Source organism: Musca domestica, unplaced genomic scaffold (assembly GCF_030504385.1).
Source record: "Musca domestica strain aabys unplaced genomic scaffold, Musca_domestica.polishedcontigs.V.1.1 19, whole genome shotgun sequence".
Classification (NCBI taxonomy): Eukaryota; Metazoa; Arthropoda; class Insecta; order Diptera; family Muscidae; genus Musca; species Musca domestica.
In genome coordinates this window covers 4907724-4924739 of record NW_026712245.1, presented here as the reverse complement: position 1 = coordinate 4924739, position 17016 = coordinate 4907724, and the positions used below count along the sequence as shown (strand labels likewise).

The 17016-nt window shown below is 34.9% G+C and overlaps 1 protein-coding gene and 2 non-coding genes across 3 annotated transcripts in view; all 3 read right to left on the bottom strand.

Annotated features, from left to right (window-relative positions):
• The window catches only part of LOC101892912 (uncharacterized), a 30852-nt gene extending 29144 nt beyond the window's left edge, over nt 1–1708 (bottom strand). Inside the window, exon 1 of the mRNA XM_005185600.4 lies at nt 1519–1708. The gene's annotated coding sequence lies outside the window, so the exon portion shown is untranslated. The remainder of the gene's footprint in view (nt 1–1518) is intronic.
• A 4741-nt stretch (nt 1709–6449) lies between these two features.
• TRNAV-AAC (transfer RNA valine (anticodon AAC)) lies at nt 6450–6522 on the bottom strand. The gene has a single exon. It is a non-coding gene; the product is annotated as a tRNA-Val (tRNA).
• A 3810-nt stretch (nt 6523–10332) lies between these two features.
• TRNAV-AAC (transfer RNA valine (anticodon AAC)) lies at nt 10333–10405 on the bottom strand. The gene has a single exon. It is a non-coding gene; the product is annotated as a tRNA-Val (tRNA).
• Between the last annotated feature and the right edge of the window lie 6611 nt (nt 10406–17016).

Below are 17016 nucleotides of genomic sequence, written 5' to 3'. Positions count from 1 at the left end.
GCTCTACGTCTTCGTATATCCCTCATATAATGGTTTTCATTTAAGTGGTATTTTTCAACGGATTTCTTGAAATTATTCAAGATCCTTAAAAATGGTGGAGGGTATTAAAAGTTCGGTCCGCTCGAACTTAGCTGCTCTTTTACTTGGTAAAGTTTGCAATAGATTCCAACGTCTGTAGCAGATAATTATCTATGGTGGTACACACTTTTCTATAGGTCGCATATAGCCAAACCTCCCGATATTTGGTTCTGATGACATTTCTCAACAGATTTTTGTTTTGAATTTGGTATTTGTAAGGGGGGCAAAATCCTGTGAAGGTCCACGTTTTCTTATGTATCGATACCTTCGAATATTCGGTATTTTGGCGATGTTAGCCAGATATTTTTTGGAGTTATTTAAAATTCTCTATTTGTAGTTGGTATTTGGTTCTACATCTGTTGGTAGAACACAGTCTATATAGGTCGACGTTTTTCTATTGCACCCATATAATAGTACTTCTCGGTTTTTTTTAATATTTTAGCAACATTTTTTACAGAATTGTTTAAATTTTATAATTCAAAACAGGCAATGGATACCAACACCTGTAGTAAAAAATTGGCTATGCAAGTCCACCTTTTGGAATAATCCTCATGTAACCTTACCGCCCCTAAATGATATTTTTTGAAGACTTTAACACCCACCGATTTCACTGTCTTTTGTAGTTTAAAATGAAATTAATTCGAATATCGACTAACGATACATTTATTTTTAAAGGATTTTTTTACCCCATGGTGAAGGGTATTATAGGTTCGCCACGGTCGAACATAACGCTTTTTAACTTGCTTCAATATTATTCCACTAAAAAAAAAATAAAAAAAAAATCTAGTCTCGCTAAACTCTAAAAACCCAAAATATATAATGAGTCAGACCCCCTGAAGTCTGCTGTAATTCCAATTAAGGCGATATCGCAATTAAAAATATTAAGTTTTTTGGAGATAACTTCATTTTACTGCCGACTTCTTCACAAAATTTTTTTTTTTTTGAAAAAAAATTCATTGTTTCGAATTGACTGAATAACTCTAATTTTTTTTAATTTTGAGTTCGTACACTGTGTGGATTTCTTATAAAAATAAATTTATATTGTCTAACTCAAATTTCGCAAAAGTAATTTTATTCCTTTCATTCGTATTGACATTGAGTCCTTTTTATCATAACTTGAACTATGAACACATCACTACACACAGAGTGTGACTCACAAAAAGTTCCATAACTTGAACAAATTATTAATCACTATCTTCTCTCAACTTCAATCTGTTATTCTATTCTCCAAACTTTTTTCATTGTTAAATCATCCACATAAGTTTTTTTTTTTTCATTTTTGATTTGATAACTTTCAAAACTTTAGTAACTTCTGAGTAATCCATGGAGTTTTCGCAATGGTGTCCTTGATTTCTGTTAATATTATTAACATTTCATTTTTATAACATCTTCTTTAAAACGATTTTTCCATGTCTCTTTCATAACTTTAGCGACACTTACATCACAACTTATGGATATATTTTCTCCGTGGCTTCGTTTTCTTTTTTTTCAAAAATATGCAAATTGTTTTCAAACTTTGGCAAAAAAGACAGTTGAGATAACTCGCGCCGTTTACAATTTATTTTTTTTTTTTTTTAATATTTTTTGCTTGCCAGTACTTATCGAGGATAAGACAGTTTAGTTTTTGACTCAATATCCTTTGGTAACAATGGTATTTATAGCCGAAAAATCTCTGGTTGCCAGCAAATTCTGAGGAGACCAAAAGAACAATAACAGCAGCAGCACCACCAACAACAAGAGCAAAGACAGTAACACAGTGGGCAAAAAAAAACAAAAAAACGCAGCAGCCACAAGAACAATAAAGCAGCCAAAGCAGCAGAAGAAGAGACATGGCAAAACCAACGAACCAACATTTCACCACATTTACACACATACACTCATACACACACACACACGCTTGGCCATAGTATAAAACACTTTCTCTTGTAATAGTATCCTTTGCTATTTTTTTCATTTTTGTTTTTGTTTTGTAGTCCAACAACACAAATGACAAAAACAAATTGCCTGTAAGTGAGCGAGCGAGTGTGTGTGTGTGCCTGTGTGAGTAAATCGCACAATCGCACTCCTTGCTTCCTGCATGAGCTCCTCTGCTCACCAAGCAACCTACCTCCCTCTCTCCCACCACACAGACAACTGTTGTCATCATCGGGCTAATATACTGTAGTTCATAGAAAGGATAATTCTGCACAAAAAGGACACTAAGAATAATAGTACACTATTTGTTGTCCTCTGTATATTCTATACAATGGCCATCCAGTCAGCCAGCCAACTAACCAGCCATTCACTGCCACAACTATCCCCAACCGCCTGGCCCAGCAAAATACCCTGCTCCCGCCACAAGGAAGGAGCCTACCACAATCTTTGCTTACACATTGTGGGGGACGAAAGGACACAAGAAATGATGACGACAACACAACACAGCAGCAGCATCATCATCACCACCATTGTCAGGATACAAGAGCACCATGGAGGCGTTAGTTACCACTGTGAGTCAATAAAAATGAATGTGCGTTGGTATATATGAGTGTTGATAAGGACTCACTCACACACACACATATTCGCACACATAAAAACACTTTGATAAATTTATTAAATATTATCTTTCGAATGACAGAACTGAGGATTATGCGCCTGCGCTCCCATTGCGCCCATTCAAAGTGGCCGCCACAATTCTGTTGTTGTTGTTTTTTGTTGTTATTGCTTCGACGGCAGGCACTGCAAATCCATTTCAATACTCATGGTTGTAGTATTTAATTTGGAATTACAGCGATTGCAATGTGCGTTTTGGCCGACTCTTGGTTTTTATTTGCCCTCTCCCCACCGTTTCTTAACGGCCAATTTCATAGTTTTTGTGCCTGAGAGGTCACCGAACACTATCCCCCCGGCCCCCACAAAGAAATTGAAATAAATGTTTATTTTAGAATGTCATGAGGGGAGATTTGTGGGGGTGTGGCTGGCGTAAGTCCAAACATAATCATTATTCATAGCAGCTGTTTTTCATCACTTTCATATTCGGTTCCACCAGCCATCGTCACGAATGCACTTGCCATTCAGAGCATCAGTACGCACAAATTGCAAATAGATTTTCATTTAGTTTCTTGCAGCAGCGATGATGCTGAGCAACAATCTCGTACACAATATGTGACAATTTTAGCAAATTGCGTAGTACAGAGACTTTGGGGGGAGGGCGGATTTGAGGGTTGGGATCGCCTAAACTTTTATTTTCAAAAATTCATAATCACGCTTCTGAAGGACTTCATCTGCTATTTTCTGGAAAAGTATACGTCCAATAGCAAATATCCGCCACTTCGTATGTGGAAAAAGGAACTTATATTAAATAAAGTTGTGTGAGACTTTTTTGTCCAAAATAAAGTATTAAACAAGTAAAAAAGCTGTAAGTTCGGCCGGGCCGAAATTTGAATACCCTCCACCATTTGGAACGAATTTGGCAATTTTCAAAAAAAATAAAATCCGTTTAAATCTTAAAAATACGGAATGTAGCCGTTATATTAGAGTCCTTGAAAAAATATTCTTTAGAAAATCCACGTTTATAGATCAGAAGGTCCTTGAAAAAATATTCATTAGAAAATCCACGTTTATAGATCAGAAGGTCCTTGAAAAAATATTCATTAGAAAATCCACGTTTATAGATCAGAAGGTCCTTGAAAAAATATTCATTAGAAAATCCACGTTTATAGATCAGAAGGTCCTTGAAAAAATATTCATTAGAAAATCCACGTTTATAGATCAGAAGGTCCTTGAAAAAATATTCATTAGAAAATCCACGTTTATAGATCAGAAGGTCCTTGAAAAAATATTCATTAGAAAATCCACGTTTATAGATCAGAAGGTCCTTGAAAAAATATTCATTAGAAAATCCACGTTTATAGATCAGAAGGTCCTTGAAAAAATATTCATTAGAAAATCCACGTTTATAGATCAGAAGGTCCTTGAAAAAATATTCATTAGAAAATCCACGTTTATAGATCAGAAGGTCCTTGAAAAAATATTCATTAGAAAATCCACGTTTATTTATCAGAAGGACCTTGAAATAATATTCTTTAGAAAATCCACGTTTATTGTTCTGAAGGAGCTTGACAAAATATTCCTTAAAAAATCCACGTTTATTGTTCTAAAGGTGCTTGAAAAAATATTCTTTAAAAAAATCCACGTTTATTGGTGGATAGGCCCTTGAAAAAATATTCTTTAAAAAGTCCACGTTTATTGATCAGAAGTCCCTTGAAAAAATATTCTTTAAAAAATCAAAGATTGTTGCTCCGAAGGTCCTTAAAAATATTCTTTAAAAAGTCCACGTTTATTGGTCTGATGGTCCTTAAAAAATATTATTAAAAAATAACCGTTTCTTGATCGGAAAGTCTTTGACAATATTTTCTTTAAAAAATCAACGTTTCTTGATCAGGAGGTCCTTGAAAAAATATTCTTTTAAAAATCCACGTTTATTGGTTTGATGGTCCTTGGAAAAAATATTCTTTAAAAATCCACGGTTATTGGTTTGATGGTCCTTGGAAAAAATATTCTTTAAAAAATCCACGGTTATTGGTCCGATGGTCCTTGAAAAAATATTCTTAAAAAAAACCACGTAGCCAAAATCATCAAAATACCGAATATCAGAAGTACCGTTATATGGGGGCTATACGAAGACGTGGACCTACATGGCTCATTTTCTGTCCTAGGATTAGTATCCATTACGAACATTAAATACCAAAATTGAAACAATTCCGGTGAATAATGTCGCTAAAATCATCAAAATACCGAATATCGGGGTGTACCGTTATATGTGGGCTATACGAAGAAGTGGACCTACACAGTCCATTTTCTGTTTTATGCTGTAGTGTATATTACGAACTTCAAATACCTAATTTGAAACATTTCCGGTGAACAATGTCGCTTAAATCACCAAAATACCGAAAAATGGAGGGCTATACCAAAACGTGGACCTACATGACCAATTTTCAATACCAAAAGTTCTGCAGACATAATACATATTTGAGTAAAATTTTATCAACGTACTGCATTTCGTTCAAAAGCTAGAGTGATTTCCACAGACAAACAGACGGACATCGCTAAATCGACATCGAATTTTATGCTGATAAAATGTATGTTTCGAGCTGTTACAAACGGAATGACAAACTTAATATACCCTCCATACTCTGGCGAAGGGTATAAAAACATAAAAATCCACACAATTAAAAGTTGAACTTTGACCTTTAATTCGTTAAGATCGGCTGGGCAATTTTTTCTAATAATTGCAAGATGGAAGACCTTACAGGTAACTTTCCAAAAAGTATTAACTATTATTAAAATACATATATTTTTTTCTTTCAAAGGTACAGAATTATTGTACCTTAAATCTCTGTGTAGAGAGCAGAGCCTATTAGATTTAATAGACACAATAATGTCAGAGTGATCTGAACTCTTAAAATGGATATGTAAATTTAGTTGAGGCAATTTGCCCTCATCCTGGTAAATTCTTTTACCTCTCAAAACATAGAATACTATCGATTGCCTCCGTCGGCATTGGATTTTTAACTGGATGATCTATAATTTTATTTTTGTGGTATAGGTGATTAACAAAATTTAATAAAAATTCCTAAAAGGGAAAAAAAAACATTTTAGTCGCCTTTTAGTCCTGTCCAATTCGCCCCTGTTTTATTTCTATTTGTCCAATAAAAATATTTAATGTTGCTTTGTTGATCTTAACGTTTTTTTCTGTTTATTTTGTGAACCACAATTCTCTTTTATTTTCTTTGTGTTTTTTTCTACTCTGTCCAAAATCTGAATGACTGGCCGGATGAATGGATGGATGGATACATATGACCAATATGCGTGTTCAAATAGCCAACATTCTTCCGCCAAAGCGTACAAGTGGCGACAACCACTTGTATAATAACATTTATGTCCCTTGTTTGTTTGTTTATTTATTTTACTGGCCCGCCCGCCTACCCGGCCTCTGCAACCGCCAGCATTTGGTGGGGGCTACAAATGTCAAGATTCATTTTGAATTATGGCCAAATATTGTTGGTTGGGTCAAATGCAAACTAAAGGAATGTTTTTTCGCATAAAAATAACCGAAGAGGAAAAACAAATTGAATTTGCGATGGAGGGGGAGAGAGGCATTTTTTTGCGATGGGACTATGGAAATGGAGAGAGATGGACATGAAAGTATTTAAAATGCAAATACAAAAAGTTAATACAAATTGAGGCAATTTTTATCGACAAAAGGATTTTTTGAAATATATGTTTAAGTCTATATAAACCAATTGGAAATCAAAAATATATATTCCTCCTTTTGATGCTGACTTTGTAGTATATTGTTCTCATTGTATTTGACTTAAAAAAAAAATAGACACTGTTTCCGCCCGGGATTGAACCGGGGGCCTTCCGCGTGTTAGGCGGATGTGATAACCACTACACCACGGAAACGTATGCCCAAATGTTGTCACTCAAAATACCCAAAACAATTGGTTGAAGTTAATAGACATAGAAGCTTTTGTGTTTTGGGTCTCGTTATTGATCTGATAGCCCATGGAAAAATATTTTTTAAAAAATCCACGTTTATTGGTGGGAGGTCCTTGGAAAAATATTCTTTAAAAAATCCACGTTTTTGGTGGGAAGGTCCTTGGAAAAATATTCTTTAAAAAATCCACGTTTATTGGTGGGAAGGTCCTAGAAAAATATTCTTTAAAAAATCCACGTTTATTGGTGGGAAGGTCCTTGGAAAAATATTCTTTAAAAAATCCACGTTTATTGGTGGGAAGGTCCTTGGAAAAATATTCTTTAAAAAATCCACGTTTTTGGTGGGAAGGTCCTTGGAAAGATATTCTTTAAAAAATCCACGTTTATTGGTGGGACGGTCCTTGGAAAAATATTCTTTAAAAAATCCACGTTTTTTGGTGGGAAGGTCCTTAAAAAATATTCTTTAAAAAATCCACGTTTATTGGTGGGAAGGTCGTTTAAAAAATATTCTTTAAAAAATCCACGTTTATTGTTGGGATGGTCCTTGAAAAAATATTCTTTAAAAAATCCACGTTTATTGTTGGGATGGTCCTTAAAAAAATATTCTTTAAAAATCCACGTTTCTTGATCAGAAGGTCCTTAAACAATATACTTTAAAAATCCACGTTTCTGGGTTTGATGGTCCTTAAAAAATATTCTTTAAAAATCCACGTTTCTGGGTTTGATGGTCCTTGAAAAAATATTCTTTAAAAAATCCACGTTTCTGGGTTTGATGGTCCTTAAAAAATATTCTTTAAAAATTCCACGTTTCTTGATCAGAAGGTCCTTAAAAAATATTATTTAAAAAATCCACGTTTCTGGGTCTGATGGTCCTTAAAAAATATTCTTTAAAAATCCACGTTTCTGGGTTTGATGGTCCTTAAAAAATATTCTTTAAAAATCCACGTTTCTGGGTTTGATGGTCCTTAAAAAATATTCTTTAAAAATCCACGTTTCTGGGTTTGATGGTCCTTGAAAAAATATTCTTTAAAAAATCCACGTTTCTTGATCAGAAGGTCCTTAAAAAATATTATTTAAAAAATCCACGTTTCTGGGTCTGATGGTCCTTAAAAAATATTCTTTTAAAAATCCAAGTTTCTGGTTTTGATGGTACTTGAAAAAATATTCTTTAAAAAATCCACGTTTCTGGATCAGAAGGTCCTTGAAAAAATATTCTTTAAAAAATCCACGTTTCCGGATTAGAAGGTCCTTGGAAAAATATTCTTTAAAAAATCCACGTTTCTGGGTCTGATGGTCCTTGAAAAAATATTCTTTAAAAAATCTACGTTTATTGTTTTGAAGGTCCTTGTGAAAATATTCTTTAAATAATACGCATTTATTGGTGGGAAGGTCCTTGGAAAAATATTCTTTAAGAAATCCACGTTTATTGGTGGGAAGGTCCTTGAAAAACTATTCCTTAAAAAACCCACGTTTATTGTTCTGAAGGTCCTTGCAAAATATTCCTTAAATAATACGCGTTTATTGGTGGGAAGGTCTTTTAAAAAATCTAAGCTTATTGGTCTGCTGGTCATTGAAAAAAATATTCAAACCCTGCGTTGCGCACCTCTACTTGCGTATTTTGTTTTCTATAAATAACCTCGTCTAGTTTATGGTTTTCATTCATAAAATTTTCCGATTTTTTTCCACTGGCAATCATAATGCCAGCCTCCGCTCTTCCTCTCTTTTCCAAATCATTCTTAAAAATAACAACCGCTAAAAATGATTCATATCCCATAACGTTTATCAGTTTTTGGCAAAATTCCAAATTATCCCATGAAAAAAAAAAAAAACAAAAGTCTGCAAAGCGTTGGCTGTTACATTGATGACGACATTTGGTAAGCCAACACAGCAATCGGAATTGCAGAAAAATGTAGGAGCCGTTCGCTTGCTCGCTCGTATTACAAGCGTGGTTATTGACTGTTCTGTGTGAATCCGTTTCTTTTTTCTTTTGCTTTTCAATAATAAAATCATCATTTATTGTTTTTTTTTTTTCAGTGACAGAGAGCTGAGAACGGAGCTGTCTTCAGCGTCATCAGCATTTCGGGCAATGAATGGAAAGTATCGATTTTCGTTTATTTTGCGTTGGCAAAACACAGCGTTTCTAGTTATGATTCTCGGTTTTCTCTTCTTTAATGTGTTTCGGAAAGAAAAAACGCATAAAACCAGATAACTGTTGGATCTATTTTTCGTTGTAGTGCCAACATGGCCTTAAAGGTTACTCTGGTGATTAATGTCGTTATGACCTCATTTGGTTATTCAAACGTCTCCCCAAAAAAAAGAAGAAGATGTCAATAACAATTGTTGCAAAATTGTTTTAATTTTTTTGAATTTTCTTGAAGGACATTAGGAATAAAAAAAAGTTGACATTGAAAACAAAAACAAGTTAAAAAGCAGTAAGTTCGGCCGGGCCGAACTTTTAATACCCTCCACCATTTGCAACGAATTTGGAAATTTTCAAAAAATAAAATCCTTAAAAAATTCTGTTAAAATTTTAAAAATACCGAATATAGCCGTTATTTTGGGGTCTATACGACGTGGATATGCATAGGCATTGTTGGTCATAAGCCATTACCATATTCAAATTCGAAACTTGAAATAAACGGTGAAAAATGTAGCTAAAATCATCAAAATACCGAATATAGGGAGGTACCGTTATGTGGGGGCTATACGAAGACCTGGACCCGCACAGACAATTTTCTGTCACAGACTTTAGTTCCCATAACGAACTTCAAATACCAATTTTAAAACAATTCCGGTGAATAATGTCGCTAAAATCATCAAAATACCGAATATAGGGAGGTACCGTTATATGGGGGCTATACGAAGACGTGGACCTGCACGGATAATTTTCCGCCTTAGGATGTAGTATCCATTTTGAACTTCAAATACCAAATTTGAAACAATTCCCGTGAATAATGTCGCTAAAATCATCAAAATACCGAATATCGGGAGGTACCGTTATATGGGGGCTATACGAAGACGTGGACCTGCACGGATAATTTTCCGTCTTAGGGTGTAGTATCCATTTTGAACTTCAAATACCAAATTTAAAACAATTCCCGTGAATAATGTCGCTAAAATCATCAAAATACCGAATATAGGGAGGTACCGTTATATGGGGGCTATATGAAAACGTGGACCTACATGGCCCATTTACGAACTTAACCTGCCTACTGGAAAAATAAACATGTGTGCAAAATTTTAGCCACCTATCTCAATTCATTCGAAAGATAGCGTGATTACAACAGACAGACGGACAGACAGACAGACAGACAGACAGACAGACAGACGGACAGACAGACAGACGGACATCGCTAAATCGACTTAGAATTTTACGCTGATCAAGAATATATATACTTTGTTGGGTCTGATATGAGTATTTCGAGGAGTTACAAACGGAATGACAAAGTTAATATACCCTCCATAGTATGGTGGAGGGTATAAAAAGGCAACGGATTAAAAGAGCAGAATCTGAAAAAATGAGATTTACATTTTTATTTTCTTCTCAAATTTAATTCACCCGATTTAAAGCGGAGTTATTGACTGTTCTGTTCATTACGTCCATTTAATAAGAAATTTCGCATTCCAAACCTTAAACTTTCAACCCGATTGAGCATAGCGTCCTTTATGTGGCACGTACTGATTTTACATGAAATCGTCATTAAAATGCTTATAAGATTTTAAAAATTCAATCTCCTAACACTTTCTTGAATTAAAATATTTACAAAAAACTTTCACTGTTTCCGCCCGGGATTGAACCGGGGGCCTTCCGCGTGTTAGGCGGATGTGATAACCACTACACCACGGAAACATATATTTACCGTTAGGCGATATTTCGAATTTGGGATTCGCACAAAATACAGTCTGATGGCCAACATGAGATTTTAGATCAAAATAGCCACAGACGTAGCCTGGGAGCCAGAAATAGTAAATTTTAGGATATTTTTGGAGTATTTTGCCTGAAAATCTCAAATTTTATCAGTTGGGCGCCAATCGAAATGGTTAGGGAAAGACTTTCTAGCTACGTCAGTGTTAATAGTAGTTGATAATTATACCCTCAGCCTTATGAATGCAGGGGTCATATGTCATTCGACACGGATTAAAAATTATATCATCAAAGTAACTTTTTTAGACCCCATGGATGAAATAGGTTTCATAACATTCAGGAGACGTATTTTGATCAAATTTATCAACCTTCAAATATTTCAAACAGACTTAAGTTACGCAAATTTACAACATCGACTAAGTCCTTTAAGTCCCGGCCTACAAAAGGTCAATGTGTATACCATAAGTCTTGTTGCTCCAAGGGGTAGATATAATTTTTTTTTTTTTTTGTTTGAACCAAATCCGTTTTGGCGCATTTGGAGTCGATTTTAGATCGAATTCGGAGAAGGGCAATATCGGCCCATTTCTTCAAAATATACAAATATCATGTTGAGCAATGGGAGTATCCTATATAGATCCTTCTTGTACCTCTCCAACAAAATATTAACATTTGTATACCCTCTACCATATTATGAAGGCTATATTTAGTTTGTCATTCGTAGTATACATTTTAGACCCCACAGCTTCCGAACAAAATGAAGCAGGTCAATAGCATTTTACTCAGATGTGCAAGACTTTTGAAGATGAAGATAGAATACGTCGGACCACATCCTCTTGGTACCTCTCTCACAAAGAGAATTTGAATAATTATATATCTTATAATTTGCAAAATAAACATCCGACTCTCTTCATATCACACACATTCCAATACCTCGGAATATACATTTTAGAGCCCACAAAGTATACATATTCTTGATCAGCATAAAATTCTATGTCGATTTAGCAATGTCCGTCCGTCTATCCGTCTGTCCGTCTGTGGAAATCACTCTAGCTTCCGAACGAAATGAAGTAGGTTGATATAATTTTACATAAATGTGTATTAGCCTGCAGAACTTTTGGTATTGAAAATGGGTCATGTAGGTCCATGCCTTCGTATAGCCCCCTATTCAAACCTGGTATGTCTAAATATTTCCCTAAACAAAAGATCTGCGGCACACATGGAATTTTTCTGTTCACTCCTTCTGATGCCTCCCCCACAAAAAGTTAATATTTTGATTTGCAATTATTCACATCAAATCGGGCTATTTTGGCCAACTCCCTCGGAACCTCTCCCATATTGGCTCAACATTTTTAATGATAATGGGTAACAAAATGCATTTAAATAAACACACAAGCACCAAATCGGATGAAACATATATATGGGAGCTATAGTTATATCTGAACCGATTTCCAAAAAATTTGATGTACTTGCTTCTAGAATTAATTTGGTAGGATGTGCCAAAATTAAAGTCATTTGGACTGATATTGGTCAATTGGTGCACAATTATCTAAATTTGAACTGATTCTCACCGATTTCAATAGGGTTCGTCCTTGGGCCAAACAAACCTTGTTTGGAAAATTTCATCTCAATCGGATATTTTGTATTGTATTTTGTTCACAAGAATACATGGACGGATAGACGGACTGACGTGCATAAATTGACTCAGGAAGTGATTCTACGAAGATCCTCAAAAGTAACTATGGGTCTATCTCGCTACCTTCTCCAAAATATAAGTACATACTATATGGGTCTCCAACCAATATTCAAGAAGGGGAAGGTATAAAAGTTCACTACTGTAAGCATTAATATCCATCTATTGATAATTTTAAGTTTCGAATCACATTTACCAACTAAAATAGACACAGGCTGCTATTTCGAGTTCTTAAAACGCAGAAGTGATCTTTATCGATTCAATTCACGACAATGCAAACCCCCTTTGTTTTAACTGCATTTAATTTCAAAATAAAGCAAAAACTTATTAAAATTCCCACTTCTTTATCATTCATGTGGCACACTAACCCAGAATTGCTTGTTCATTTGAAACCGATAAGGTCGTCCTTTTGGGACATGGACGATGACAGAGAACGATATTCAAATTCACTCACATTACAAATCAGTTGCGCAACATTTACCATGAATATCATTTTTTTGTCCTAGAAATGAAAAAGACCAATTCAATTTTGTGCCCAAGTGACTCGACTTGACTCTGGGAAAGCAGCAGCAGTAGTTTCAGGACACCCACCCACACACATTTCATTTGGAAATGGAAAATGAGAAAATATGTTGTGCCCAAGTTTCTGGGAAATAATAAATGAAAGTGAAAACTTCATGGAATGTTCAAAATGTCCATAAAGGAAAGCCGTAAAAGATGAAATTCAAAGAAAATTGGTAATGAGTCATTCTTATGAAATTAATTTGCGGAATTAGTTGAAATGCTAAAAGGATGTCTTTTGTTTGGCAGATAAACAAATAAATTTAAATGAAGGGTACATAAATTTTCGTTAATTTATGTATATTTTTTTGTTGTTTGTGTTGAAATGGATTAGACATGTAGATGATAATTTTACAAATACGAATATAATTTTATTTCACAAAAGAAAAAAAATAATAATAATGCTCCTAATTTATGAAATTTTAATTCCTCGAAATGTCGTTGGTTTATAAAAGTGCTCTAATTCTTAAAATACCAAAAGAGTCAAAAAGTATCATTCGATTTTTTCCGACGGATGTATACGCTCAGCTATTGTCTTTTATTATTCATCATGTTGAACCTCTATGTGGAGGTCCCAAAGGAGTTGGCCAATATCATCCAATTCCTCTCTGATGTAAATATTACAACGTGTCATATTTGGACTATATCACTTGATAATAGATATGTGATAGTTCTTAGAGAATATTGAACGTGGGTGAGGTGCAAGATATAGTGGATCGAATGCTAAAAAAATATTATGTGAACAAAGAACATTTATTTTCAATTTTATGCGAACAATTTTGAAACAAAATTTTAACTTTTTGAGGGGAAGGAGGTATCGGAGGAAGTGGGCAGAAACATTCATTCATATAAGATCTCCTTCTGAGGGAAATCTTAAGATATACCAGGTTTGAATGGAATCGCTGACTTGCTTCGCAAGTTATTAGAGATGTATGTACATATTTAAAATTGGGATCGTTTGTGGGGGAGCTACCACAAGGGGCAGGCCGATATCCATCATCTTCATGCCATATCTTGTATTCGTAGAAATATTGAGATGTGTGAAGTTTGAAAAGAATCGGACGCTTTTTTCGGATTTTAAGGACGTTTTGTTATTAAAAATTTGAACCTTTTGTGGAAGGTGTAGATCTCACGCAGGGGCGGGTGTGAGAGGCGTGAGAACGAACGAAAAAAAAAAAACTTTAACTCTTTGTTGGGGAGGTACCAGAAGGAATGGTCCAATATTTACCATCTTTATAACAGATAATACAAGATCTGGAGATCTGGAAATATTGCGACGTGCCAAGTCTGAATGGAATCGGATGGTTATTTCGTGTTTTATGGGAGAGGTACCAGAAGGTGTGGGTCGACCTTTACCATCTTTATAACAGATCTTGTGTTTACGGAAATATTGAGATGTACCTAGCCTGAATATAATCGGATGTTAATTTCGCATTTTATGAGTTTCATGAAAGAAATAATGGTATATGTGAAAAATGAAGATAATCGGACGCATATTTCGATTTTTACAATAGTTTCGGTTATTCAAAATGTTGAACCTTTTTGGGGAAGGTACAAAAAGGAATGATCTCTACCAGCTTTCTAACACGTCTTGTGTTGATAGAAATATAAAGATGTGCCAAATCTGAATGGAATCAGATGTTAATTTCGTGTTTTATGAGCTTCATGAATATTCAAAATATTGACCCTTTCTGTGGGAGGTACCACAAGGAGTGGACCGATACATTCCATCTTCACAACAGATCTTCTATTAGTAGAAATAATGACATATATGAAATATGAGGATAATCGGATGAATATTTCGAATTTTACAATCGTTTTGGTTATTCAAAACTTTGACCCTTTGTGGGGGAGGTAGCAGAAGGAATGGTCCGATCTCTGCCATTTTTATAAAAGATCTTGTATTGATAAAAATATTAAAATATACTAAGTCTGAATGGAATCGGATGTTAATTTCTCGTTTTATGAGCTTCATGGATTTTTCAAAAATTTGGCTCTTTGTGGAGGAGGTACCAGAAGGAGTGCACCGATATATCCCATCTTCACACCACACCTTCGGTTAATAAAAATATTTTGATGTTTGTAATTTGAAGACAATCGGACTATTACATAATATTTTATATAAGTTGTAATTATTCAAAATTTTAACCCTTTGTGGGGGAGGTACTTGAGGGAGTGGACCGATATTGTCCATTTGCACACCTGACCTAGCACTCATAAAAATATTAGGATTTGCATAGTTGGAGCAAAATCGTATTATCCTTTCTCTTTTTGTGCAGCAAATTATTATTTTTGAAAATGTTGACCTTTTATGGGGGATGTACCAGAAGGAGTAGACCGATATTGCTCATCTCCCAACTCGATCTAAATTTGACAATAATATTATGATGTAGCAAGTTTGGATCAAATCGATTACTCCCTTTGAGAGTTATCGTGAGCAGCAGCCAGACAGGCAGACAGACGGAGGGACGGACATCGCTAGATCGACTCCAAGTGTCCTGAAATTGATTTAGTCCAAAGAGACCTAGGGTCCAAGACCGTTATTTCGATGAGACACGTTTTGGCCATATCAAATGATATATACCCTCTCTAGCCATATGACTGAGGGTATAAAAATATTTACTCGAGCAATAGATATACCGGACCGAGTTTCAGCAAATGGAAAAATTCTGTTGATTATGAAAAAATCTATCCAAGATGGGCAGATATTTCATGTATGGTGGACAATAACCGTAAGATCGGAAGAAGATATAAAGGGAAGGTACAAAAAAATCTGAGCCGATATCGATAAAATTTGGAGGAGGTATTTTCGAGCTGTATCTGATATCCGGTATCAATTATCCTTGTTTTGCAGTGAAACATATATATGGGAGCTATATCAGAACCGATTTTCACCAAATTTGATGTACTTGCTTCTACACTGAATTCCGTTGGAATTGCCAAAATTCAGTCCATTTGGGCTGATATTAGACATTTGGTACACAATAAACCTGATATCGGATAAAGATATAAATGTGAGTTATATAAAAATCTGAACCTATATTGACAAAATTTTCGGCAATTATTCCTCAGCTGTATCTGATATCAAAGATAATTGTTGTGGAGTGCATATTACGCATGTAAGGGACTTAAAACCCCAAATCGGATGAAGCATATGAAGAATATGGGAGATATAGCTATATCAGAACCGATTTCCACCAAATTTGAAGTACATACTTCTGGGCTGATTTTGGTCAGAAGTGCCAAAATTCATTCCATTTGGATGAATGCACCATCTGGTGCACAATAAACCTGAAATCGGTCGAAGATATATATGGAACTATATCTAAATTTGGACCGATTCTCACCAGTTTCAATAAGGTTCGTCCTTGGCCCAAACAAATATTGTTTTGAAAATTTCATCTCATTCGGATGATAAATGCTACCTGCATTTTGTTCACAAAAATACATGGACAGATGGCGGACGGACTGACATGCACAAAGCGACTAAGAAAGTGATTCTATGAAGACCCTCCATGATACAAAGAAATGCACAAAGGCAAATCATTTTGGTAATCACTTTTTTAAGGCTCTTCTGGAGTTTGAAGAATTAGACCTTTCTTCTGTAAACCAACGAAATTTGGAGGAATTGAAGTTTCATAAATTGAGAGCATTATTATTAGTATACCCTACACTACATAGTGGTAGGGGTATATATGTGGTGTAGGGTACACTAATAATAATGCTCTCAATTTATGAAACATCAATTCCTCAAAATTTCGTTGGTTTACAGAAGAGAGGTCTAATTCTTCAAACTCCAGAAAAGCCTTAAAAAAGTGATTACCAAAATGATATACCAAATTCATATAATTCTTGTGGGTACTCACGCCCCTAAACCAAATTTCCGGAATGGTGCAAAATAAGAAAATATTAATATGAGTTTTATTAGCAAAATGGAATTTATGATGTTTACATGTTTCGATTTCCATAACAAAAAGAAAGTAAAAAAAACAAAACGCCCAGACAAACATCCAGGCCAACAAAAAAACGCACCAAATTGATTTCATTACAGAATGGCATAAATTTATTAATACATTTAACGAAAAAAAAGGGTAACACAATACCCTTCCTTGATTGACATCTGAAGCACGCTTCGATGTCATGTTTTAGCTAAGCTTTGTTGGACAAAGTTATGACGACGCTGGGTTGATGGATGAAATGGAATTGAATGATTGACAGCTGAAAAAGTGGCTAAAATCTTCACGCACACACACACACGAACACATTACTTGGCTTACTGACATTCCCGTCATACCAACCACCCAACCATTGAACGTATGTTACTTGGTTGTTGTCTTCCAATGGG